Source organism: Ranitomeya variabilis, chromosome 1, assembly GCF_051348905.1.
Source record: "Ranitomeya variabilis isolate aRanVar5 chromosome 1, aRanVar5.hap1, whole genome shotgun sequence".
Classification (NCBI taxonomy): domain Eukaryota; kingdom Metazoa; phylum Chordata; class Amphibia; order Anura; family Dendrobatidae; genus Ranitomeya; species Ranitomeya variabilis.
In genome coordinates, this window is record NC_135232.1 from 311,012,725 (window position 1) to 311,040,399 (window position 27,675).

Consider the following 27,675-nt stretch of genomic DNA (forward strand, 5'->3'; position numbering starts at 1 on the left):
GTATATACTCGAGTATAAGCCGACCCGAGTTTAAGCCGAGACCCCTAATTTTGCCACAAAAAACTGGGAAAGATTAAAATGACTCGAGTATAAGCCTAGGGTGGGAAATGCAGCAGCTAATGGTATATTTCAAAAATAAAAATAGATACCAATAAAAGTAAAATTAATTGAGACATCAGTAGATTAAGTGTTTTTGAATATCCATATTGAATCAGGAGCCCCATAAGATGCTCCATACAAAATACGCCCCATATAATGCTCCATATAAAATACACACCATATAATGCTCTATAAAGTTTATGATGGGCCCCATAAGATGCTCCATGCAAAAATATGCCAAATATAATGCTCCATAAAGTTTATGATGGGCCCCATAAGATGCTCCATACAAAAATATGCCCCATATAATGCTGCACAAAGGTTGATTATGGCCCCATAAGATGCTCCATAGAAACGCCCCATATGCTGCTGCCGCGATTTAAAAAAAAAAAATGACATACTCACCTCTTGTCCTGAGCAGGCAGGGAAACTGGCACTTGCGATATTCACCTGTCCCCGTTTCACCGCTGCAAGCCGCTGTGTCTTCCGGGTCCTCTGGCTGTGACTGCTCAGGTAGAGGGTGGGCACTAGACACGTCATCGCACCCTCTGACCTGAACGTCACAGCCAGAGGAAGCGAAAGATAAAGCCCGGCGGTGGAACGGGGACAGGTGAATATCACAATGCTCACTCTCACCCGTCATACTCACCCTCCTGGCGCGGTCTGCACGTCCCTGCTTCTCTGATGCGATGGTTTCTCCGGCACCGGAAGCTTGTTCCTGTGTTCAGCGGTCAGTGATACCACTCATTGAAGTAATGAATATGCGCTCCGCCTCCACCCCCTCATTACTTTAATGAGCGGTACCACGTGACCGCTAAACACAGGAAGAGCTGCGGGCGCCGGAGAAGCAGGGACGTGAAGAGACTGTGCCTGGAGTAGGTGACTATGATGTGACAGAGAGACGGACCGGAGGAGAGGGGAGACACACCGGTGGGGATGACGGGAGACAGATCGGTGGGGGTGACTCGAGTATAAGCCGAGAGGGGCACTTTCAGCCTAAAAAAATATGCTGAAAATCTCGGCTTATACTCGAGTTTATACGGTATATATTTTCATCTTTGAGATATTAAAAATTACAAAAAGAAAAATGTACCAATGCAAAAGTTTGGGCACGCTGCATATTTAGTACCCCCTTTTGAAAGAATCAGAGATTGGAAACGCTTTTTGTAGCTAGCCAAGAGTCTTTCAATTCTTGTTTGAGGGATTTTCATCCATTCTTCCTTGGAAAATTCTTCCAGTTCTGTGAGATTCCTGGGTCGTCTTGCATGCACTGCTATTTTGACGTCTAGACATAGATTTACAATGATGTACAGATAAGGAGACTGTAATGAACATTGTAAAACTTCCAACTTGTGCCTTTTGAAGTAATCTGTCGTGGATTTTAACGTGTTTAGGAACCTTATCCATTTGTAGAAGCCATTCTCTTTTCAACTTCAGCTTTATTAAGAAGTTATTAAAATTTCATTGAATCCATTCTTCCATCTTCCCATGAAATGTTCCCCATGTCATTGGCTGCAACACAACCCCAAACCATAAATGACCCACCCGTATGCTTAGTGGTTGGCGAGATGTTCTTTTCCTGAAATTCTGTGCCCTTTTTTCTCCACACCTTTGATCATTGTGGCCAAAGAGTTCTATTTTAACCTCATCAGTCCACAGAACTTGTTTCCATAATGCATCAGACTTGTTTAGATGGTCTTTTCCATATTTCTAACACTGAATTTTATGATGAGGACACAGGAGATGTTTTCTTTTGAGGGCTCTTCCATGAAGGCCATATTTGTGCACGTGTCTCTGAACAGTAGAACATTGTACCACAACTCCAGAGTTGGCAAAATCTTTCTGAAGATCTTTTGCAGAAAAGCGGTGGTTGTGATTTGCCTCTCTAGCAATCCTACGAGCAGCTCTCACTAAAATTTAGCTTGGTCTTCCAGACCTTATCTTGACCTCCACTGTTCCTGTTAACTGCCATTTCTTAATTACATTTCAAACTGAGGAAAGGACAACTTGAAAAAGCTTTGCTATCTTCTTATAGTCTTCTCCTGCTTTTTGGGCCTCCACCATTTTCATTTTCAGAGTGCTAGACAGTTGATTAGAGGAACCCATGGCCGCAGTTTTTTGGCACAGGTTACGGGAGACTGAGTTTTTATAAAGCTGGAAAATTTGCATCACCTGGCCTTTTTTTTTTATAATACCGAACAATAAACAAGAGTACATAGATTATTCAGCAGCATTAGAAAAGATTTGACAAGTAGAGTTTTACAGTACTTTGAACATTAGACAGTGTATGATAACTGTATCCAACTTCCCCTCTTCCCCCCCGGGCACACATCCGCACCTTCATAGCACAATATCAATCAAGCCAAACAGGAATTCTGCCATCAATTTGAAGACCATGCGCAGCGTCCAACCCGCAGCAGTCAGATGTTGTAGCATAGTGGATGGGATTTCAAGAAATCTCATACCTACTATGCGTGCACCGATGCCCGCTGCTCACCTGCAGAGACAGACATGCTTTCCAGACTGCAGCATGTCAATTTATGTAGTGAAGATGCTCAGTCTCCGCTGCATAAATTACCCATGCACTGTCATTAGATGCGGTAAAACCGCATTATCTTCCTAGTCACATGCGTATTAAGTGCGGGAACGCCGCTTACTACGCATGTGTACTAATTTAAATAATAATGAATCTTGTGACACAGCCAGAAGTACATGACACAGGAAGTGGAGGAAAGCACAGAGAAGGAAGTGGAAGAAAGCACAGAGACCCCCTCTTTAATAAATAAATAATTTTTAAAAAATGGCGTGGGGTCCCCCTATATTTGTTAACTAGCCGGAGTAAAGCAGACTACTGGGACTGGTATTTCAGGCTGGTAAGGATCCAATATCCATGAACCTTACCAGCCTGATAATACCAGGCCACAGCAGTCTGCTTACCTTGGATGGTTAGCAAAAATAGTGGGATCCCCTCCAAAAAAAAATAGTATGGGGTCCCCCTATATTTGTTAACCCCTTCATGACCCAGCCTATTTTGACCTTAATGACCTGGCCGTTTTTTGCAATTCTGACCAGTCTCCCTTTCTGAGGTAATAACTCAGGAACGCTTCAACGGATCCTAGCGGTTCTGAGACTGTTTTTTCGTGACATATTGGGCTTCATGTTAGTGGTAAATTTAGGTCGATAATTTCTGAGTTTATTTGTGAAAAAAACGGAAATTTGGCGAAAATTTTGAAAATTTCGCAATTTTCACATTTTGAATTTTTATTCTGTTAAACCAGAGAGTTATGTGACACAAAATAGTTAATAAATAACATTTCCCACATGTCTACTTTACATCAGCACAATTTTGGAAACAAAATTTTTTTTTGCTAGGAAGTTATAAGGGTTAAAATTTGACCAGTGATTTCTCATTTTTACAACAAAATTTACAAAACCATTTTTTTTAGGGACCACCTCACATTTGAAGTCAGTTTGAGGGTTCTATATGGCTGAAAATACCCCAAAGTGACACCATTCTAAAAACTGCACCCCTCAAGGTGCTCAAAACCACATTCAAGAAGTTTATTAACCCTTCAGGTGTTTCACAGCAGCAGAAGCAACATGGAAGGAAAAAATGAACATTTAACTTTTTAGTCACAAAAATGATTTTTAGCAACAATTTTTTTATTTTCCCAAGGGTAAAAGGAAAAACTGGACCACGAACGTTGTTGAACAATTTGTCCTGAGTACGCTGATACCTCATATGTGGGGGTAAACCACTGTTTGGGTGCACGGCAAGGCTCGGAAAGGAAGGCACGCCATTTGGCTTTTTGAATGGAAAATTAGCTCCAATCATTAGCGGACACCATGTCACATTTGGAGAGCCCCTGTGTGCCTAAACATTGGAGCTCCCCTACAAGTGACCCCATTTTGGAAACTAGACCCCCCCAAGGAACTTATCTAGATGCATAGTGAGCACTTTAAACCCCCAGGTGCTTCACAGAAGTTTATAACTCAGAGCCGTGAAAATAAAAAATCTTTTTTCTTTCCTCAAAAATTATGTTTTAGCAAGCAGTTTTTTATTTTCACAAGGGTAACAGGAGAAGTTAGACCCCAATAGTTGTTGCCCGGTTTGTCCTGAGTACACTGATACCCCATATGTGGGGGTAAACCACTGTTTGGGCACAAGTCGGGGCTCGGAAGGGAAGTAGTGACGTTTTGAAATGCAGACTTTGATGGAGTGGTCTGCGGGCGTCACATTCCATTTGCAGAGCCCCTGATGTGCCTAAACAGTAGAAACCCCCCCACAAGTGACCCCGATTTGGAAACTAGACCCTCCAAGGAACTTATCTAGATGTGTAGTGAGCACTTAGAACCCCCAAGTGCTTCATAGAAGTTTACAACGCAGAGCCGTGAAAATAAAAAATAATTTTTCATTCCTCAAAAATTATTTTTTTGCAAGCAATTTTTTATTTTCGCAAGGGTAACAGGAGATATTGGACCCCAATAATTGTTGCCCAGTTTGTCCTGAGTATGCTGGTACCCCATATGTGGGGGTAAACCACTGTTTGGGCGCACGTCGGGGCTCGGAAGGGAGGGAGCACCATTTGACTTTTTGAACGCAAGATTGGCTGGAATCAATGGTGGCGCCATGTTGCGTTTGGAGACCCCTGATGTGCTTGAACAATGGAAACCCCTCAATTCTAACTCCAACACTAACCCCAACACACCCCAAACCCTAATCCCAACTCTAGATATAACCCTAACCCCAACACACCCCTAACCACAACCCTAACCCAACACACCCCCTAACCCTAATCCCAACCCTAACCCTAATCCCAACCCTAACCACAACCCTAACCCCAACACACCCCTAACCCTAACCACAAGCCTAATCTTAACCCTATTTCCAACCCTAGCCCTAATTCCAACCCTAACTCTAATTCCAACCCTAACCCTAAGGCTATGAGCCCACATTGCGGATTCGTGTGAGATTTTTCCGCACCATTTTTGAAAAATCCGCAGGTAAAAGGCACTGCGTTTTACCTGCGCATTTACCGCGGATTTCCAGTGTTTTTTTGTGCGGATTTCAGAGGCGGATTCCTATTGAAGAACAGGTGTAAAACGCTGCGGAATCCGCACAAAGAATTGACATGCTGCGGAAAATACAACACAGCGTTTCCGCGTGGTATTTTCCGCACCATGGGCACAGCGGATTTGGTTTTCAGTAGGTTTACATGGTACTGTAAACCTGATGGAAAACTGCTACGAATCCGCAGTGGCCAATCCGCTGCGGATCCGCAGCCAAATCCGCACCATGTGTGCACATAGTCTAATCTAACCTTAACTCTAGTTCTAACCCTAACCCTAACCCTAGCCCTAACCCTAACCCTAGCCCTAACCCTAACCCTAGCCCTAACCCTAACCCTAACCCTAGTGGGGGAAGGAAAAAAATATATATTTTCTTTATTTTTATTATTGTTCCTACCTATGGGGGTGATAAAGGGGGGGTTAATTTACTATTTTTTTTATTTTGATCACTGTGATAGGTTTTATCACAGTGATCAAAATGTACCTGGAATGAATCTGCCCACCGGCAGATTCGGCGGGCGCACTGCGCATGCGCCCGCCATTTTGGAAGATGGCGGCGCCCATGAAGAAGATGGACGGACACCGCGAGGCTCAGTAAGTATGAGGGGGGGAGATCGGAGCATGGGGGGGAGATCGGAGCATGGGGGGATCGGAGCACGGGGGGGGTGGATCGAAGCACGGGGGGTGGATCGAAGCACGGGGGAGCGGACAGGAGGACGGAGGGGAGCGGACCACAGTACGGGGCAGAAAGGAGGACTGGGGAGGTGATCTGTGGTGGTGGGGGGGGGCAAATTAGGTTTTCCAGCCATGGCCGATGATATTCCAGCATCGGCCATGGCTGGATTGTAATATTTCACCATTTTCATACAAATCGCTCTGATTGGCTGTTTCACTTTCAACAGCCAATCAGAGCGATCGTAGCCACGGGGGGGTGAAGCCACCCCTCCTGGGCTGAAGTACCACTCCCCCTGTCCCTGCAGATCGGGTGAAATTGGAGTTAACCCTTTCACCCGATCTGCAGGGACGCGATCATTCCATGACGCCACATAGGCGTCACAGGTCGGATTGGCACCGACTTTCATGACGCCTACATGGCGTCAAAGGTCGGGAAGGGGTTAACCAGCCAAGGAAAAAGCAGACAGCTGCGGCCTGGTATTCTCAGGCTTGTAAGGATCCAATATCCATGAACCTTACCAGCATGTTAATACCAGGCCTCAGCAGTCTGCTTACCTTGGATGGTTAGCAAAACTAGTGGGATCCCCTCCAAAAAAAATAGCATGGGGTCCCCCTATATTTGTTAACCAGCCAAGGAAAAAGCAGACAGCTGTATCCGGTATTCTCAGGCTGGTGAGGCCCATGGATTTTGGCCCTCACCAGCCTAAAAATAGCAGCCCGCAGCTGCCCCAAAATTGGCACATCCAACGATGCGTCAATTGTGGCACTTTACCCAGCTCTTCCCACTTGCCCTGTAGCAGTGGCAAGTGGGGTAATATTTGTGGGGTTGATGTCACCTTTGTATTGTCCGGTGACATCAAGCCCACGGCTTAGTAATGGAGAAGTGTCTATAAGACACCTATCAATTACTAATCCTATAGTTATATGGTAAATAAAGACACAGACTCCTTTAATATTCTAAATTAAATCATACTTACAACCTCGCCTAATTCCACCGAAGCCCTCAATCTCCTGTAAAAAAAGTAAAATAAAAAAGCAACAGTATACCATACCTGTCCACCGAGGAGATAATCCATAATGTCCCACGACGAGTCCAGCTCTGCTAAATCTGGATGCCTTTGGCTGAACGGTGGCATTATGCCACCATCCAGCCTGACATCCGGACACAGCGGAGCTTGTAGATGACCACCGGAGATAACTCGTTCTCCGGCGGTCACCTGCACTGCAGTTCTCTCGATCAGCTGACTGTGATTACTTGGCAATTAACCAGAGATAACCCCACCCCCAGTGGTCACATGCACTGCAGTTCTCGCAGTCAGCTCAGCTCATTGCGATAACTGCAGTGGACATTAAGTCACTGCTGTGGCACAAGGTAAGACATTATTTAAATTAGTTCACATGCGCAGTAAGCTGCGTTCCCGCACTTAATACGCATGTGACTATAAAGATAATGCGGTTTTACTGCATGTAATGATAGTCTAGGGATAATTTACGCTGTGGAGACTGAGCATCTCCGCATCTTAAATAGACATGCTGCAGTCTGGAAAGATGCGCCGCATGTCCGTTTATGCAGGGATGCCGCATATGTCTCTGAACTGATAGTGGACATGGGATTTCTTGAAATCCCATCCACTATGCTGTAACATCTGGCCGCTGCGGGTTTGACGCTGCGGATGTACGCAGCGTCCAAAGCGCATCGTTTACTGACAGTGGGAACATACCCTAATACCGCACGAAGAACGGTGTAAGAAATAAATAAATTCAAAATAAAGTCAATTCTTCACCTGCTGTCGATTTGGTAATTCCGTCTCTTAAAGATTTCAGTAAGGTTTGGCTCACATTTATCTTGCGCTCTCCTCTGAGTGCTTACACTGAGGTTTCCGTGTAAATCTCTGAAATACATGATTCAGATGCAACCCTTTGATGTAAAATTCCCTATAATGCGTCATATGGAGGCACTGTGGACTTCGTCTGGTCTATGATCTGGTGGTGTCTGTCTTTTTAAGTATGCAAAAACGTGCGGTTGACCACAGTTTTGTGCACCTCTAAAAGTAAGGACACTGCTGAAGAGAGGCTATACAGAGTCCAAAGTAACTCTGCTGCCACATTATAGTGAATGGATACTTCAGGGGTTTCATCTGAATCATGTCATTCGGAGACTCGGATGGAAATCTTCATGTAAGTGCTCAGCATAGAGCACAGGATAAATGTGATCCAAAATGTTAATTAATATGTCCCCAGTGAAAGGTTCAACTCAATCTACAAAAAAGTTCCCACTTAGGTTTGCCATCTGTCAATGGAAATATAGGGGGGCTTCCACTTTACTGGTAGCAAAAAGGTTCTGGAAGAGCGCTATGGCTCCTTGCCCCCCAAAATAAATCCACATATAGCGTCCACATGTTTGGCATTTCTGTGATGATAAGAGGTTGCTTAATTTATAAGGTCCATGTCTCCAGAAGCATGAGATGGCCACGGTGTGTGAGCACTACAATGTGTGGGCACTACAATGTACGGGCACAACAATGGCAGATTTGCAATTTTCACTCAGGGACATCCACTGCTGCTGGAAAACACCCATGGAGTTAAAATCGTCAATACACCTGTAGATAAATTCCCAGAGGGGTGTAGTTTCCAAAATGGGGTCCCTTGAGGAGGATTCTGCTTTTCTGGCACTTGGGGGGCTTTGTATATGGAGTCCTCAAACTATTCTACAATTATTTGTTCTCCGAGAGTGAAATACCCCTTCTTCCCTCTCACAGTGTGGCTAAGCAGTACTGTACCGCTACATTTGGGGTACTGCCAAGTTTTGCAGAAATTGTGTGACAAATTTTGGTGCCATTTTTACCTATTTCACCATGTTAAAAGGTAATCCTGGGACCAAAACAATTTTTTTGTGGTAAAAATGTAATTATTTCTCCTCGCCGCCCAATGGTATAAAATTATGTGACACACCTGTGGTGTCAATGGGATCACTGCATCCTTAGATGAGCTCTTTGAGAAGTTCAGTTTGTAAAACGTGGTAAGTTATGGGTTCTGCTGGTCTGACACCTCAGGTGCTCTTCCAGTGCGTCATGGCACCCACAAACATGGCAGAAGAATCTGCTCTACAATATGGTGCTCCTTCCCTTCTGAGCTTTCCACTCTGCCTGAAAAGTAGTTCCCAATTACATGTAGGGTATTGGTGCACTCGGAAGAAATTGCACAACAAACTAACAGCCCTTATAAAAAATTAAACTTGGGGCTCAAATAACATTAGGCACATATGGTGTCAATATGCTCTCTGCACCCTTAGATAAATTAATTGAGAAGTGTATTTTGTAAAATGAGATCACTTATAAAGAGGTTCTGCTGTTCTGGCACCCCAGGGGCTCTGCCAATGTGACATGGTACACTCAAACCATTCCAGCAAAATCTGCACTGTAATATGGCGCTCCTTCCCTTCTGAGCTTTGCACAGTGCCTCAAAAGTAGTTTTCAACCCCTTATTGGCATACTCAGGAGAAGTTGCATAACAAATTGTATGGCCCATTTTATTCTATTATTAATTGAAAACTTGGGGCCATATCAACATCTTAGTGGAAAAATTAGTAATTTTTAATTAACTCAGCCCAATGAAACGCAATTCTGTGAATCATCGAAGGATTAAACTTCACTACACTCCTAGATGAATTCCTGAAGAAGCGTAGTCTCGAAAATGAGTTCATCTGTGTGGATTTCTTCTGTTTTGGCATGTCAGGGGCTCTTCAAATGTGACATGGCGTCCGCAATCAATTATAGCCAAAATTGTGCTCCAGAATTTAATTGGCACTCCTTTCCTTCTGAACCCTGCCCTGCGTACATACAGTAGTATTTCACCACATATAGGGTATTGGAATACTCAGGATAAATCGCACAATATCTTTTGTAGTCCATTCTCTTCTGTTACCCTTATGAAAATGAAAAATTTGGGCTTTAAGCAACATGTTTGTGTTACTTTCATGGCTCAACGTAATAAAGTTCTGTGAAGCACCTGCAAGTGCTCACCACAGCTCTAGATAAATTTATCGAGTGGTGTAGTTTCCAAAATGGGGCCACTTTTGGTGGTTTTACACTGATTTGGCACATTGGGGGCTCTGCAAACGCAACATGGCCAATTTTGCACTCCAAAAGTTTAATGGTGCTCTTTACCTTCTTATTGCTGAGGCAATATTTTGTTTGAAAAAGTAAAATTTACATTTTTTCCTACCACATTGCTTTAATTCCTGTGAAACCCATAAAGGGTTAATAAACTTCTTGAATGTAGTTTTGAGCACTTTGAGGGGGTGTAGTTTTTACAATCTGGGGTATTTCCTTTAACATAGGCCTCTCAAAGTCACTTCAAATAAATGTGGTCCCTAAAAAATGTTTTTGCTAATTTTGGTGGAAAAATGAGAAATTGCTGAAAAACTTTTAACTCTTCTAACTTCCTAACAAAAGAAAAAGATGTTTCAAGAATGATGCTGATGTGAAGTAGACATATAGGAAATGTTATTTATTACCTATTTTGTGTGTTATAACTATTTGGTTTAACCCTTTTCTGAGATCAGACGTAATCATCCCTCTGCCCTGGGCCTATTTGACCAGAGACAGATTATTACGTCATTTTTAATGTGACACTGCAACCGAAGTCACGGTGATCGCATTAAAATTACAGCGCCATTTTACCTCTGGGTAGATGGTGTCGTAATCCTGGGGGTGTCACCGTCCGCCCGCAACCACAATTCCTGTGATTGGCTGTTCAATTCTTAACAGACAATCGCAACATTTCTCAGTGTTTCATGCAATCAGATTGCCTGAAACACTGATGTCCCAGACTGATGTCCCAAGAGCATCGATCATAGGCTGCTGCCTGGCAACGCCAGGCATGGCCTGGACCAATTGGCACGATTGACGATTGTGACCACGCTGTGACCTGGCTGTGACATGCCTAGGATCGGAGCTGTAAGAGCACCGATCCTAGGCTGCTGTCTGGCAATACCAGGCATTACCTGGACCCGCTGATTGGCACAATCGACGATTACATCGATCGCTCCAATCACAGGTCACAGTCGCGGTGTGACCAAGCTGTGACCTGGCTGTGCCCTGGCAGTGACCTGCCTAGGATCGAAGCTATAAGAGCACCGATCCTAGGCTGGTGCCTGGCAGCGCCAGCGTCACCAGGGCCAGCTCCGATTGGTGCGATCAATGTCATCATTGATTGTACCAATGACAGGGCACAGCAGCGGTGTGACCACTTTGTGACCTGTCTGTGACCACGCTGCACGTCCTCACAGTAGCTGAGTATTTGTGCTGAGCAGTCACACTACCAGATCTGCTCTGTTCTGAGCCTTGTGGTGCCACAATCCCTCACTGAAGATGAAAGAACAGAGAAGAACAAAGACAGAACAGGGAAGAAAGAAGAGAGAAGACAACTGTGTTTAGATCCCAACCCGATCTCTCCTCATCCACTCCAATCCCCTTCTTCCTTCTCTTTTTACCCCCTGCATCTCCCCTTTGCGCCACCTCCATGCGCACATCCAGCAGCAGCTGAGCTTTGATTAGTGACGCAGTTCACTCATCAGAGCTTGTGCCTGCTGTTTTTTACACTTTTCTTTTTCTCCCACCTTTGCGCCACCTCTGTGCGCACATCCAGCAGGCGCCGAGCTTTGATTAGTGACACAGTTCACTCATCAGAGCTCGTGCCTGCTGTTTTTTACACTTTTCTTTTTCGCCACCTCCGTTCGCACATCCAGCAGCCGCCGAGCTTTGATTAGTGACGCAGTTCACTCATCAGAGCTCGTGTCTGCTGTTTTACCCACTTTTCTTTTTCGCCACCTCCGTGTGCACATCCAGCATCCACCGAGCTTTGATTAGTCGCGTAGTTCATCAGAGTTCGTGCCTGCTGTTTTACACACTTTTATTTTTCGCCACCTCCATTCGCACATCCAGCAGCCGCCAAGCTTTGATTAGTGACACAGTTCACTCATCAGAGCTTGTGCCTGCTGTTTTGCACTTTTCTTTTCGCTGACTTTTTTTTCCCCCCTATTGCTGCTTTTTTCTTTTAGCTTTTTCTTTTCAAACAAAAAAGTTTACAATACAACCTGAATATGATATATGTTTACACCAAGCACTCTCACACACATAACTAAAGTACCACATACATAAAAAAAATGTCGTCCCGCTCATCCCAAAAATGCTATTCAGTGGAGGAGGCATATGCTTTCCTTGCCTCCAACACTGATAGTGAGGGAAAGGATCCTACTTTTCTTTACTTTTCAGACTCTTCCTCCTCCTCCTCTTCCTTCTCAGGTGCTGCTGAACCGCCACGCAGATGTCCCAGGACAGAGGGTGTTGTGAATTCTGCTCTTGGGCTCCCTCCGGTGGTTGTAAGTGGTAGCGCTGCTGTCTCTGAATCACAGCATTTATCAGGTGTGTTCACTTTTTGCAATTTGGACTGGGCTATTTAGTCTTGCTTCACCCTTTAGTCAGTGCCAGTTGTCCATTGTTCCTGGAGGATTCACATCCCTGCCTGGTCTCTTCTGCTTTGCAGTTCTTTTCAACAAAGATAAGTTCTGGCCTTGATTTTGCTGTCCACATGCTGTGGTCTTACTGTTCAGTTCTTTTCTATGTTTTGTCTTGTCCAGCTTGGTCTGTATAAGGATTTTTTTAGCCAAGCTGGTTTCTCTGGAGATGCAGATATACCCTCCATATCTTTAGTTAGCTGTGGAGTTTTTGTATTTTCTGTGGTGGATATTTTCTAGTGTTTAATACTGACCGCATAGTACTCTGTCCTATCCTTTCTATTTAGCTAGAAGTGGCCTCCTTTGCTAAATTCTCATTTCAGTCTGTGTATGTTTTTTCCCTCTCCTCTCACAGTTAATATATCCTTTGGGGATTTTCTCTGAGGCAAGATAGTTTTCCCTTTTCTATCTCTAGGGGTAATTAGTCCCCCGGCTGTGTCGAGATGTCTAGGGAGCGTGTTGTGAATTAGACTTTTTGGCTCCCTCTTGTGGTCACTAGTGATATGACTCTGGGATTGTCTTTCTTCAGTTTGGCACTCACCTGGGTCGTTAGTCCAGGGGTGTCGCTATATAAACTTCCTGGATCCTTAGTCCAGTGCCTGGCATCGTTGTAATCAGATCCTTCTGTTGCTCCTGTCTGCTGGTCCGGGCTCTTGCAAAATTAAGCTAAGTCCTGCTTCTTTGTTTTTTGAGTTACTTGCTTTGCTTCTATTTTTGTCCAGCTTGTACTAAATGTGATTTCTGACTTTGCTGGAAGCTCTAGGGGGCTGGTGTTCTCCCCCCGGCCGTTAGACGGTTCGGGGGTTCTTGAATATCCAGCGTGGATATTTTAATAGGGTTTTTGCTGACCATATAAGTCATCTTACTATATTCTGCTATTAGCTAGTGGGCCTCTCTTTGCTAAATACCTAGCTCATTCTTATGTTTGTCTTTTCCTCTTGCGTCACCGTTATTATTTGTTGGGTGCTTGTATCCAACTTTGGGGGTCTTTTCTCTGGAGACAAGAAAGGTCTTTTCTTTTCCCTTCTAGGGTTAGTTAGTTCTCCGGCTGGCGCGAGACGTCTAGAACCAACGTAGGCACGTTCCCCGGCTACTTCTATTTGTGGTGCTAGGATTAGATATATGGTCAGCCCAGTTACCACTGCCCTATGAGCTGGTTTTTTATGTTTGCAGACTTGGTATTTATTCCTGAGACCCTCTGCCATTGGGGTCATAACAGTATGCCAGGCCAATATTGAATGTTTAATGCATTGCAGAAGTGGGATAATAAGAAAGGAAATTCTGAGTTTTTTTTTTTTTTTTTTTCCTCTCTTCCTCCCCTTTACCTCTGAGTGGCTTGAGCTTGCTGCAGACATGAATGTCCAGACCTTGATTACAAGTGTGGACCAGCTTGCAGCTCGTGTGCAAAGCATACAAGATTTTGTTACCAGTAGTTCTATGTCTGAACCTAAAATACCTATTCCTGAACTGTTTTCTGGAGACCGATTTAAGTTTAGGAATTTCAGGGATAATTGTAAATTGTTTCTATCTCTGAGACCCCGTTCATCTGGAGACTCAGCTCAGCAAGTTAAAATTGTTATCTCTTTTTTACGGGGCGACCCGCAGGATTGGGCTTTCTTGCTAGCGCCAGGAGATCCGGCATTGGCAAATATTGATGCGTTTTTTCTGGCACTCGGATTGCTGTACGAGGAACCCAATCTTGAGGTTCAGGCAGAAAAAGCCTTGCTGGCTATTTCTCAGGGCCAGGATGAAGCTGAAGTGTATTGCCAAAAATTTCGGAAATGGTCCGTGCTTACTCAGTGGAATGAGTGTGCTCTGGCCGCAAATTTCAGAAATGGCCTTTCTGAAGCCATTAAGAATGTGATGGTGGGTTTCTCCATTCCTACAAGTCTGAATGATTCCATGGCGCTGGCTATTCAAATTGACCGGCGTTTGCGGGAGCGCAAAACCGCTAATCCTCTGGTAGTGTTGTCTAAACAAGCACCTGATTTGATGCAATGTGATAGAATTCAGACCAGAAATGAGCGGAAAAATCATAGACGTCAGAATGGGTTGTGTTTTTACTGTGGTGATTCTACACATGTTATATCAGCATGCTCTAAACGCCTAACAAGGGTTGTTAGTCCTGTCGCCATTGGTAATTTGCAACCTAAATTTATTTTGTCTGTGACTTTAATTTGCTCATTATCCTCTTACCCTGTTATGGCGTTTGTGGATTCAGGTGCTGCCCTGAGTCTTATGGATCTGTCATTTGCCAAGCGCTGTGGTTTTGTCCTTGAGCCGTTGGTTAATCCTATCCCTCTGAGGGGTATTGATGCTACGCCATTGGCGGAAAATAAACCGCAGTTTTGGACACAGGTAACCATGTGCATGACTCCTGAACATCGGGAGGTGATTCGTTTTCTTGTTCTGCATAAGATGCATGATTTGGTCGTTTTGGGTTTGCCATGGTTACAGACTCATAATCCAGTCTTGGATTGGAAGGCAATGTCTGTGTCAAGTTGGGGCTGTCGGGGTATTCATGGTGATTCCCCGCCGGTGTCTATTGCTTCCTCTACTCCTTCGGAAGTTCCTGAGTATTTGTCTGATTATCAGGATGTGTTCAGCGAGTCCATGTCCAGTGCTTTGTCTCCTCATAGGGACTGTGACTGTGCCATAGATTTGTTTCCAGGTAGCAAATTTCCTAAGGGAAGACTATTTAATCTGTCTGTACCTGAGCATACCGCAATGCGTTCGTATATCAAGGAATCTCTGGAGAAGGGGCATATCCGTCCTTCCTCTTCCCCTCTTGGTGCGGGATTTTTTTTTGTGGCCAAGAAGGACGGGTCTTTGAGACCTTGTATTGACTATCGGCTTTTGAATAAAATCACTGTTAAATTTCAGTATCCTTTGCCTCTGTTGTCAGACTTGTTTGCCCGAATTAAAGGTGCCAAGTGGTTCACCAAGATAGATCTTCGTGGTGCGTACAACCTTGTGCGCATTAAGCGAGGAGATGAATGGAAAACCGCATTTAATACGCCCGAAGGTCATTTTGAGTACTTGGTGATGCCTTTTGGGCTCTCAAATGCTCCTTCAGTGTTTCAGTCCTTTATGCATGATATTTTCCGGAAGTATCTGGATAAATTTATGATCATTTATCTGGATGATATTCTGTTTTTTTCTGATGACTGGGACTCGCATGTAGAGCAGGTCAGGATGGTGTTTCAGGTTTTGCGTGAGAATGCTTTATTTGTTAAGGGCTCAAAGTGTCTCTTTGGAGTACAGAAGGTTCCCTTTTTGGGGTTTATTTTTTCCCCTTCTGCGGTGGAGATGGACCCAGTCAAGGTCCGAGCTATTCATGATTGGACTCAACCCACGTCAGTTAAGAGTCTTCAGAAGTTCTTGGGTTTTGCTAACTTCTACCGTCGTTTTATTGCTAATTTTTCTAGCATTGTTAAACCTTTGACGGATATGACCAAGAAAGGTTCTGATGTTGCTAACTGGGCTCCTGCAGCCGTGGAGGCTTTCCAGGAGTTGAAGCGCCGGTTTACTTCGGCGCCTGTTTTGTGCCAGCCTGATGTCTCACTTCCCTTTCAGGTTGAAGTGGATGCTTCTGAGATTGGGGCAGGGGCCGTTTTGTCGCAGAGAGGTCCTGGTTGCTCTGTGATGAGACCTTGTGCCTTTTTCTCGAGGAAGTTTTCGCCTGCTGAGCGGAATTATGATGTTGGCAATCGGGAGTTGTTGGCCATGAAGTGGGCATTTGAGGAGTGGCGTCATTGGCTCGAGGGTGCTAAGCATCGTGTGGTGGTCTTGACTGATCACAAAAATTTGATGTATCTCGAGTCTGCTAAACGCCTGAATCCTAGACAGGCCCGCTGGTCATTGCTTTTCTCCCGTTTTGACTTTGTGGTCTCGTATTTACCAGGTTCAAAGAATGTGAAGGCTGATGCTCTTTCAAGGAGCTTTGTGCCTGACTCTCCGGGAGTCGCAGAACCGGTTGGTATTCTTAAAGAGGGAGTTATCTTGTCTGCCATTTCTCCGGATTTGCGACGTGTGTTGCAGAGATTTCAGGCTGGTAGACCTGACTCTTGTCCACCTGACAGACTGTTTGTTCCTGATAAGTGGACCAGCAGAGTCATTTCCGAGGTTCATTCCTCGGTGTTGGCAGGGCATCCGGGAATTTTTGGCACCAGAGATCTGGTGGCTAGGTCCTTTTGGTGGCCTTCCTTGTCACGGGATGTGCGGTCATTTGTGCAGTCCTGTGGGACTTGTGCTCGAGCTAAGCCTTGCTGTTCTCGTGCCAGCGGGTTGCTCTTGCCCTTGCCTGTCCCGAAGAGGCCTTGGACACACATTTCCATGGATTTCATTTCAGATCTCCCGGTGTCTCAGGGCATGTCTGTCATCTGGGTGGTATGTGATCGCTTTTCTAAGATGGTCCATTTGGTGCCTTTGCCTAAGCTGCCTTCCTCTTCCGATCTGGTTCCTGTGTTCTTTCAGAATGTGGTTCGTTTACACGGCATTCCTGAGAATATTGTGTCTGACAGAGGATCCCAGTTTGTTTCCAGGTTCTGGCGATCCTTTTGTGCTAGGATGGGCATTGAGTTGTCGTTTTCATCTGCCTTTCATCCTCAGACTAATGGACAAACGGAGCGAACTAATCAGACTCTGGAGGCTTATTTGAGGTGTTTTGTTTCTGCGGATCAGGATGATTGGGTGACCTTCTTGCCGTTGGCTGAGTTTGCCCTTAATAATCGGGCTAGTTCCGCTACATTGGTTTCGCCATTTTTCTGTAACTCTGGTTTCCATCCTCGTTTTTCCTCAGGACATGTGGAGCCTTCTGACTGTCCTGGGGTGGATTCTGTGGTGGATAGGTTGCAGCAGATCTGGAATCATGTGGTGGACAACTTAAAGTTGTCACAGGAGAGGGCTCAGCGTTTTGCCAACCGCCGCCGCGGTGTGGGTCCCCGACTTCGTGTTGGGGATTTGGTATGGCTGTCTTCTCGATTTGTTCCTATGAAGGTCTCCTCTCCTAAATTTAAGCCTCGCTTCATCGGTCCTTACAAGATATTGGAAATCCTTAATCCTGTGTCCTTTCGCTTGGATCTTCCGGTGTCGTTTGCCATTCACAACGTGTTCCATAGGTCTTTGTTGCGGCGGTACGTTGTACCTGTGGTTCCTTCTGTTGAGCCTCCTGCTCCGGTGTTGGTTGAGGGCGAGTTGGAGTACGTGGTGGAGAAGATCTTGGATTCTCGTCTCTCCAGGCGGAGGCTTCAGTATCTGGTCAAGTGGAAGGGCTATGGTCAGGAGGATAATTCCTGGGTGGTTGCCTCTGATGTGCATGCGGCCGATTTAGTTCGTGCCTTTCACGCTGCTCATCCTGATCGTCCTGGTGGTCTTCGTGAGGGTTCGGTGACCCCTCCTTAAGGGGGGGGTACTGTTGTGAATTAGACTTTTTGGCTCCCTCTTGTGGTCACTAGTGATATGACTCTGGGATTGTCTTTCTTCAGTTTGGCACTCACCTGAGTCGTTAGTCCAGGGGTGTCGCTATATAAACTTCCTGGATCCTTAGTCCAGTGCCTGGCATCGTTGTAATCAGATCCTTCTGTTGCTCCTGTCTGCTGGTCCGGGCTCTTGCAAAATTAAGCTAAGTCCTGCTTCTTTGTTTTTTTAGTTACTTGCTTTGCTTCTATTTTTGTCCAGCTTGTACTAAATGTGATTTCTGACTTTGCTGGAAGCTCTAGGGGGCTGGTGTTCTCCCCCCGGCCGTTAGACGGTTCGGGGGTTCTTGAATATCCAGCGTGGATATTTTAATAGGGTTTTTGCTGACCATATAAGTCATCTTACTATATTCTGCTATTAGCTAGTGGGCCTCTCTTTGCTAAATACCTAGCTCATTCTTATGTTTGTCTTTTCCTCTTGCGTCACCGTTATTATTTGTTGGGGGCTTGTATCCAACTTTGGGGGTCTTTTCTCTGGAGGCAAGAAAGGTATTTTCTTTTCCCTTCTAGGGTTAGTTAGTTCTCCGGCTGGCGCGAGACGTCTAGAACCAACGTAGGCACGTTCCCCGGCTACTTCTATTTGTGGTGCTAGGATTAGATATATGGTCAGCCCAGTTACCACTGCCCTATGAGCTGGTTTTTTATGTTTGCAGACTTGGTATTTATTCCTGAGACCCCCTGCCATTGGGGTCATAACAGGAGCGCTAGGTACATTCCACGGCTACTTCTAGTTGCGGTGTTAGGTTCAGGGTCTGTGGTCAGTACAGGTACCACCTTCTCCAGAGTACGTCTCATGCTGCTCTTAGGCCACCAGATCATAACAGTGCAACTGGCCAACAATGAGTTAACCGCATCTCAGAAGAAGGGAAGGAAAGTGCTGAGCCATTTTTTTTTCTGTAGTTTGTTGTGTTTTTTTTTTCTCTTCCCTCTTTGCCTCTGGGTGGCTCAGGAGTTTGGCGCTGGTATGGATGTTCAGGGATTGGCTTCTCGTGTGGATCAACTTGCTGCTAGAGTACAGGGTATTTCCGATTATATCGTTCAGACTCCAGTTTTAGAGCCTAGAATTCCAACTCCTGATTTTTTTGGGGGGGATAGATCCAAGTTTCTGAGCTTTAAAAATAACTGTAAACTGTTTTTTGCTCTGAAACCCCGTTCCTCTGGTGATCCCATCCAGCATGTTGAAATTATTATATCTCTGCTGCGTGGTGACCCCCAGGATTGGGCATTTGCCCTGGAACCTGGGAATCCGGCGTTGCTTAATGTAGACACCTTTTTTCAGGTGCTTGGGTTATTGTATGACGATTGCGAACCTAATTCAGTGGATCATGCTGAGAAGACCTTGTTGGCCCTGTCTCAGGGTCAAGAAGCGGCAGAATCATATTGCCAGAAGTTTATAAAATGGTCTGTACTAACTAAATGGAATGAGGATGCCTTGGCGGCAATCTTCAGAAAGGGTCTTTCTGAATCTGTTAAAGATGTTATGGTGGGGTTCCCCACACCTGCTGGTCTGAGTGATTCTATGTCTCTGGCCATTCAGATTGATCGGCGCTTGCGCGAGCGCAGAGTTGTGAACACTATGGCATTGTCTTCCGAGCGGAGTCCTGAGACTATGCAGTGTGATAGGATTGTGTCTAGAGCTGAACGACAAGGATTCAGACGTCAGAATAGGTTGTGTTTTTACTGCGGCGATTCTGCTCATGTTATTTCTGATTGCCCTAAGCGTACCAAGAGAATCGTTAGTTCTGTTACCATCAGTACTGTACAACCTAAATTTCTGTTATCTGTGACCCTGATCTGCTCATTATCATCATTTTCTGTCATGGCATTTGTGGATTCAGGCGCCGCTCTAAATTTAATGGACTTAGAATTTGCCAGACGTTGTGGTTTCCCCTTGCAGCCTTTGCAGAGTCCTATTCCTTTGAGGGGCATTGATGCTACACCGTTGGCTAAAAATAAACCTCAGTTTTGGACACAGCTGACCATGTGCATGGCTCCAGCCCATCAGGAAGATTGTTGTTTTCTGGTGATGCATAATTTGCATGATGCTATTGTAGCGCCCCCACTGCCGCAGGGCCGAGGGGTACCCGGTACCGGGCCTCTGAGTCTCCGCTCTGGGGTTGTCACGGTGGCTAGACCCGGTCCGTGACCCTGCTGAGGGGCGTACAGTAATAGATGTGGATGAGGGTGGTGGTGCGGTGCAGTAAATAACGAGGACACCAGGTTGCAGTCTCTTTACCTCTTTACTGAAGGTCTCTGGGTCCTCAGTCCGGAATACGGTTAACCGGGCTGCGTAAGTCCGGCCGGTCCGATGGCACCTCCAGAGTTCCCTTTGCAGGTGGAAATCTGTGCCTTCCTGCTAGCGCTATGTGTTGTGGTCCTCCCCTGCTGAGCTTACGGGATAGTCCCCACAACTGTTGTGTCTGTTTCTCGTGTTCCCTGCTCCGCAGGGACAGGTTCCGTTGCCTTTTCAGCAGGAGGTTCGTCTTCTGATGTTCCGGCAGCGGCCTGGAGTGCGACGCACTGTTGGATGCCCCGAGCTATCCAGCTGACCTCCCTCCTCCATCTGGTGTAGGTCACAGCGTCACCTGGCTCCAGGTCGCGAGCAAACCTTCCTCCGCAGGGCTCCACTTCCTCCCGGTCTACACGGACCTGTAGCGGCTCCCCAATCTCCTGTATAACTCCCCTTCCGTGTCGGGAGTTAAAGGACACCACTACACCCCAGTGTGTCGGCGGGGTTTCTTCCACGCTGGTCAGGTCAATCAGGGCTGCAGGCTGGGGCCGGCTCCGCCACGCCGTCATCAAGCGCCGAAAGTGTTCGGCCTCCGGCAGGATTCTCATGCCCTGTGTCTGCAGCGCACATTCAGCCGCGGCCGGGTTGGGAGGAGCAGGGGACACCGGAGACAGGCGGACCTCCGTGGGCTGGCCCAGCCGAGCGAGCACGCGGGCATCAGCCTCCAAGCGGCGTGCTATCTGTCGGGCCTCGGCTGCGGCCACACACTCCTTGGACATTTGCCAGTTAGGTCGACCCATCAGTGGTTCCGTGAGGGCCAGTCCCCGCAACGATGGCGTCTCCGAGGCTGTGTCCGGTGATGCGGCTCCATGCCGAGTCAGATCATCCCCACGCGGTGCTCCCGGCGTCGCCATCTTTATCTCCTCCCCAGCGTCTTCTTCCCGCGGTCTCTTTCGTGGGCGGCCCCGTCTCCATGGTCTCCACCCTCCAAACAGGATCAGGAGGCGGACCTCGGCTGTTGACGGACACGTCCTCAGGACACAGAAATATTTAGACTGGGCGGCCATCGTCGTTCGCGCTCTCCAGCTTGCCTACGCCCACTCCACGCCCCTCTTCTTCTCCTGCGCTCTCCTCAGCGCTGTAATGGCGGCGGATTTTGGCGGCAAGTGGCGCAGCACAGTCTTTGCAATAAAGTACAGTCCAAGTACAGTAAATCACAGTTCCAAGGCACACATGACCCAATTCTTCAGGCTTAAGTAGATCCTGTTCGTGACGCCAAGTTGTAGCGCCCCCACTGCCGCAGGGCCGAGGGGTACCCGGTACCGGGCCTCTGAGTCTCTGCTCTGGGGTTGTCACGGTGGCTAGACCCGGTCCGTGACCCTGCTGAGGGGCGTACAGTAATAGATGTGGATGAGGGTGGTGGTGCGGTGCAGTAAATAACGAGGACACCAGGTTGCAGTCTCTTTACCTCTTTACTGAAGGTCTCTGGGTCCTCAGTCCGGAATACGGTTAACCGGGCTGCGTAAGTCCGGCCGGTCCGATGGCACCTCCAGAGTTCCCTTTGCAGGTGGAAATCTGTGCCTTCCTGCTAGCGCTATGTGTTGTGGTCCTCCCCTGCTGAGCTTACGGGATAGTCCCCACAACTGTTGTGTCTGTTTCTCGTGTTCCCTCACAACTCGATTAGATGATCTTCTGCTAATCTTCCGTCCCTCCCAGGTGTTATGGTTGGGACGCACCCGTATGACGGGTAGGCTCGGAGCTCTTCCGGGACCCTAGAGTCGCCCCTCTCCAAAGGTTGCCCTCTATGTCTGCGTAGGTGATTTAGGTGAGACAGCCCGCCTGTGACTGACTGTCCTGCCGTTGGTTTGAAGTATGGCTTAGAGCTCTGTACCTCCTCGGCGTTCCGGCCGCCGGTTGTTTACGCCTCAGTAGGATGTTGCCTCGATCTTACAGCACGACTCCTACTGGTATTCTCCTTCTTGCTTTGATCTCGTTACTCACTCAGCACAATAAATCTCGCTTCTTGTCCTTTCTTAGGGCACCGCCGCTATGAAGTGCAGGCGCGGTCCCGTAGCTTTCTCTCCGTTTGCCAGGCCTCTGTCAGGATCCCACCCCTGACAGGGACCCTACCGAATCTTCCCCTACAACACCCTCTGCCACAAGGTGTTGCCTGGTTCCAACCCAGTCAGCTTTCTTCCTCACTTCCTGCCTGACCCCCAGTTTTACCAGTATGTGAGGAGTGGCCTAATGAATAGTACCCTTAGCTCCCCCTGGAGGCCAGACTGTGAAATGTATTGGTGTATGTGATACCTGGTCAGATGAACTCCTTCAGTGCCATCAGACGTACCATAGCCCCCCTTAGCGGCGGAGCCATAGTACTGCAACGACCAGGACTCTGGGGCGCTGCACTATTGTGCTGGGTTTCCCATGGTTACAGGTGCATAATCCGGTATTAGATTGGAAATCTATGTCTGTGACTAGTTGGGGTTGTCAGGGGGTTCATGGTGACGTTCCTGTGATGTCAATTGCCTCCTCCCCCTCTTCTGAAATTCCTGAGTTTTTGTCAGATTTCCAGGATGTATTCAATGAGCCCAAGTCCAGTTCCCTTCCACCGCATAGGGACTGTGATTGTGCTATTGACTTGATTCCAGGCTGTAAGTTCCCTAAGGGCCGACTTTTCAACCTGTCTGTGCCAGAACATACCGCCATGCGGAGCTATGTTAAGGAGTCCTTGGAGAAGGGGCATATTCGGCCATCTTCTTCACCATTGGGAGCAGGTTTTTTTTTTGTTGCCAAAAAAGATGGCTCCTTGAGACCCTGTATTGATTATCGCCTCTTGAATAAGATCACGGTCAAATTCCAATACCCTTTGCCTTTGCTTTCTGATCTGTTTGCTAGGATTAGGGGGGCTAGTTGGTTTACTAAGATTGACCTTCGAGGGGCATATAATCTGGTTCGTATTAAGCAGGGTGACAAATGGAAAACTGCGTTTAATACGCCCGAAGGCCATTTTGAATACCTTGTGATGCCATTCGGACTCTCTAATGCTCCATCTGTGTTTCAGTCCTTCATGCATGATATATTTCGGAATTATCTTGATAAATTCATGATTGTATATTTGGATGATATTTTGATTTTTTCAGATGATTGGGAGTCTCATGTGAAACAAGTCAGGATGGTATTTCAGATCCTTCGTGATAATGCCTTGTTTGTGAAGGGGTCTAAGTGCCTCTTTGGAGTACAGAAGATTTCTTTTTTGGGCTTCATTTTTTCTCCCTCATCTATAGAAATGGATCCGGTTAAGGTTCAGGCCATTCATGATTGGATCCAGCCCACATCCGTGAAGAGCCTTCAGAAATTTTTGGGCTTTGCTAATTTTTATCGCCGTTTCATTGCCAACTTCTCCAGTGTGGTTAAACCCCTGACCGATTTGACGAAGAAAGGCGCTGATGTTACGAATTGGTCCTCTGCGGCGGTTTCTGCCTTTCAGGAGCTTAAACGCCGATTTACTTCTGCCCCTGTGTTGCGTCAGCTGGATGTTTCTCTTCCTTTTCAGGTTGAGGTTGACGCTTCTGAGATTGGGGCAGGGGCCGTTTTGTCTCAGAGGAATTCTGATGGTGCCTTGATGAAACCGTGTGCCTTCTTTTCTCGAAAGTTTTCGCCTGCGGAACGCAATTATGATGTCGGCAATCGTGAGTTGTTGGCTATGAAGTGGGCATTTGAGGAGTGGCGACATTGGCTTGAGGGGGCCAAGCACCGTATTGTGGTCTTGACCGATCATAAGAATCTGATTTATCTCGAGTCTGCCAAACGGCTGAATCCTAGACAGGCCCGATGGTCCCTGTTTTTCTCCCGTTTTGATTTTGTGGTCTCGTATCTTCTGGGTTCTAAGAATGTTAATGCTGATGCCCTCTCTAGGAGCTTTTTGCCTGATTCTCCTGGGGTCCTTGAGCCGGTCGGTATTCTGAAGGAAGGGGTGATTCTTTCTGCCATCTCCCCTGACGGGTTCTTCAGAAATTTCAGGCTGATAAACCTGACCGCTGTCCAGTGGGGAAATTGTTTGTTCCTGACAGATGGACTAGTAAAGTGATTTCGGAGGTTCATTGTTCTGTGTTGGCCGGTCATCCTGGGATTTTTGGTACCAGAGATTTGGTTGGTAGGTCCTTTTGGTGGCCTTCTTTGTCACGGGATGTGCGTTCTTTTGTGCAGTCCTGTGGGACTTGTGCGCGGGCCAAGCCTTGCTGTTCCCGCACTAGGGGGTTGCTTTTGCCTTTGCCGGTCCCTGAGAGGCCTTGGACGCATATTTCTATGGATTTTATTTCGGATATTCCGGTTTCCCAGAGGATGTCAGTTATCTGGGTGGTTTGTGACCGGTTTTCTAAGATGGTTCATTTGGTACCTTTGCCTAAGTTGCCTTCCTCTTCTGATTTGGTTCCGTTGTTTTTTCAGCATGTGGTTCGTTTGCATGGCATTCCGGAGAACATTGTGTCCGATAGAGGTTCCCAGTTTGTTTCTAGGTTTTGGCGGGCCTTTTGTGCTAGGCTGGGCATTGATTTGTCTTTTTCTTCCGCATTTCATCCTCAGACAAATGGCCAAACCGAGCGAACTAATCAGACTTTGGAAACTTATTTGAGATGCTTTGTGTCTGCTGATCAGGATGATTGGGTGGCTTTCTTGCCATTGGCCGAGTTTGCCCTTAATAATCGGGCTAGTTCTGCTACCTTGGTTTCACCCTTCTTTTGTAACTCTGGTTTTCATCCTCGTTTTTCTTCAGGGCAGGTTGAGCCTTCTGATTGTCCTGGGGTGGATTCTGTGGTTGACAGGTTGCAGCAAATTTGGGCTCATGTTCTTGACAATTTGGTGTTGTCTCAGGAGGGGGCTCAGCGTTTTGCTAACCATCGTCGCTGTGTTGGTTCCCGGCTTCGGGTTGGGGATTTGGTCTGGTTGTCTTCCCGTCATGTCCCTATGAAGGTTTCTTCCCCTAAGTTTAAGCCTCGGTTTATTGGCCCTTATAGGATTTCTGAGATTATCAATCCAGTGTCTTTTCGTTTGGCCCTTCCAGCCTCTTTTTCCATCCATAATGTTTTTCATAGATCTTTGTTGCGGAAATATGTGGTGCCCATTGTTCCCTCTGTTGATCCTCCTGCCCCGGTGTTGATTGATGGGGAGTTGGAGTTTGTGGTTGAGAAGATTTTGGATTCTCGTTTTTCGAGGCGGAGGCTTCAGTATCTTGTCAAATGGAAGGGTTATGGCCAGGAGGATAATTCTTGGGTTGTTGCCTCCGATGTTCATGCTGATGATTTAGTTTGTGCCTTTCATTTGGCTCGTCCGGATCGGCCTGGGGGCTCTGGTGAGGGTTCAGTGACCCCTCCTCAAGGGGGGGTACTGTTGTGAATTCTGCTCTTGGGCTCCCTCCGGTGGTTGTAAGTGGCAGCGCTGCTGTCTCTGAATCACAGCATTTATCAGGTGTGTTCACTTTTTGCAATTTGGACTGGGCTATTTAGTCTTGCTTCACCCTTTAGTCAGTGCCAGTTGTCCATTGTTCCTGGAGGATTCACATCCCTGCCTGGTCTCTTCTGCTTTGCAGTTCTTTTCAACAAAGATAAGTTCTGGCCTTGATTTTGCTGTCCACATGCTGTGGTCTTATTGTTCAGTTCTTTTCTATGTTTTGTCTTGTCCAGCTTGGTCTGTATAAGGATTTTTTTAGCCAAGCTGGTTTCTCTGGAGATGCAGATATACCCTCCATATCTTTAGTTAGCTGTGGAGTTTTTGTATTTTCTGTGGTGGATATTTTCTAGTGTTTAATACTGACCGCATAGTACTCTGTCCTATCCTTTCTATTTAGCTAGAAGTGGCCTCCTTTGCTAAATTCTCATTTCAGTCTGTGTATGTTTTTTCCCTCTCCTCTCACAGTCAATATTTGTGGGGGGCTGCCTATCCTTTGGGGATTTTCTCTGAGGCAAGATAGTTTTCCCTTTTCTATCTCTAGGGGTAATTAGTCCTCCGGCTGTGTCGAGATGTCTAGGGAGCGCTAGGTACATTCCACGGCTACTTCTAGTTGCGGTGTTAGGTTCAGGGTCTGCGGTCAGTACAGGTACCACCTTCTCCAGAGTACGTCTCATGCTGCTCTTAGGCCACCAGATCATAACAAGAAGGTGAAGCAGCACCCCTCATTCCAGAAGATGAACCAGCTCGCCGCATTACTGACCCCGTATGGACCTCGCTCCCCGAAAATTATGAGCCACTGATTCCTGATTTTGTGGGACAATCAGGCATCAAGTTTGACACCACTGGCCTCACAGAACTAGATTTTTTAAAGTCTTTTTCTCTGAGGATTTTGTTAACATCATGGTGGGCCAAACTAATGTGTACGCTCATCAATTTTTTGGCACAAAACCCCGATTCATTATTTTCTAACAGGTCTCCTGTAGACACAGTTGAAATGATGCAGTTTTGGGGCCTGGTCCTACACATGGGGATCCTGAAGAAGCCAGAACTTCGGCAATATTGGAGTATTGATGTTTTATACAACAATCCAGTATTCCGAATGGTCATGGCCTGGACACATTTTGAGGCCATCCACAAGTTCCTGCATTATACCGATAATGCACAGTGTTCTCCCTGAGATGACCCTAACTTTGACCCCTCTGTTCAAAGTTTGGCCGGTCATCGAACACTTCAACAAAAAGTTTGCTGAAGCGTACGTGCCCTAAAGGGACATCTGTGTGGATGAGTCCCTAATTCATTTCAAGGGGAGGCTCAAATTTCATCAGGACCTGCCCAGTAAGAGGGTCAGGTACGGAATTAAACTCTATAACCTGTGTGAGAGTACCTCAGGGTACACCCACAGGTTTAGAGTTTATGAAGAGAAGGACACCCGGATTGAACTCCCTGAATGCCCACCTGTCCTGAGAGTGAGTGAGAAAATTGTGTGAGATTTGGTGCACCCACTGCTGGATAAAGGTTATCACCTCTACATGGATAACTTTTATACCAGCATCCTACTCTTCAAGTCCCTATCTGCGCGAGGTACCGCAGCCTACATCACTGTCTGCAAAAGTCAGAGAGACCTCCCAAAAATGCTTATTGGGCAGCTGCTCAGAAGGGGTGACAGCAGAGCCCAATGTAGCGACCACTTGCTGGTGGTCAAGTACAAGGACAAGAGGGATGTCTTTCTTGACCACCATACATGGTGATGACCGCATCCTCAGCGCTATACGACGTACCTCTGCACAGGTCTGTAAATCCGACTGTGTACTGGGGTACAACAGAGACATGGGGGGCATTGATCTCTCTGATCAAGTCCTCCAGCCATACAGTGCTTTGAGAAAGGCACAAGAAGCTGGTAATGCTCAACGCTTTCCTGCTGTCACGCTGTTCAGGCCAGACCGCTACGTTATACCTTCAGTTCCATGAGGTAGTGATCAAGGCCTTAATCTTTGGAGATTAGGAAGGAGCGGGCTCCAGTACTTCCGAAACTGAAGGTTCTTGTATCTTTCTCTCGTATCATACCAGGTCAACATTTCCTGGGGGAGGTCCCTCAAAGTGCAAAAAAGGGAAGGTTGCAAAAGAGGTGCCAAGTGTGATACAGAAGGGGAATACTCAAG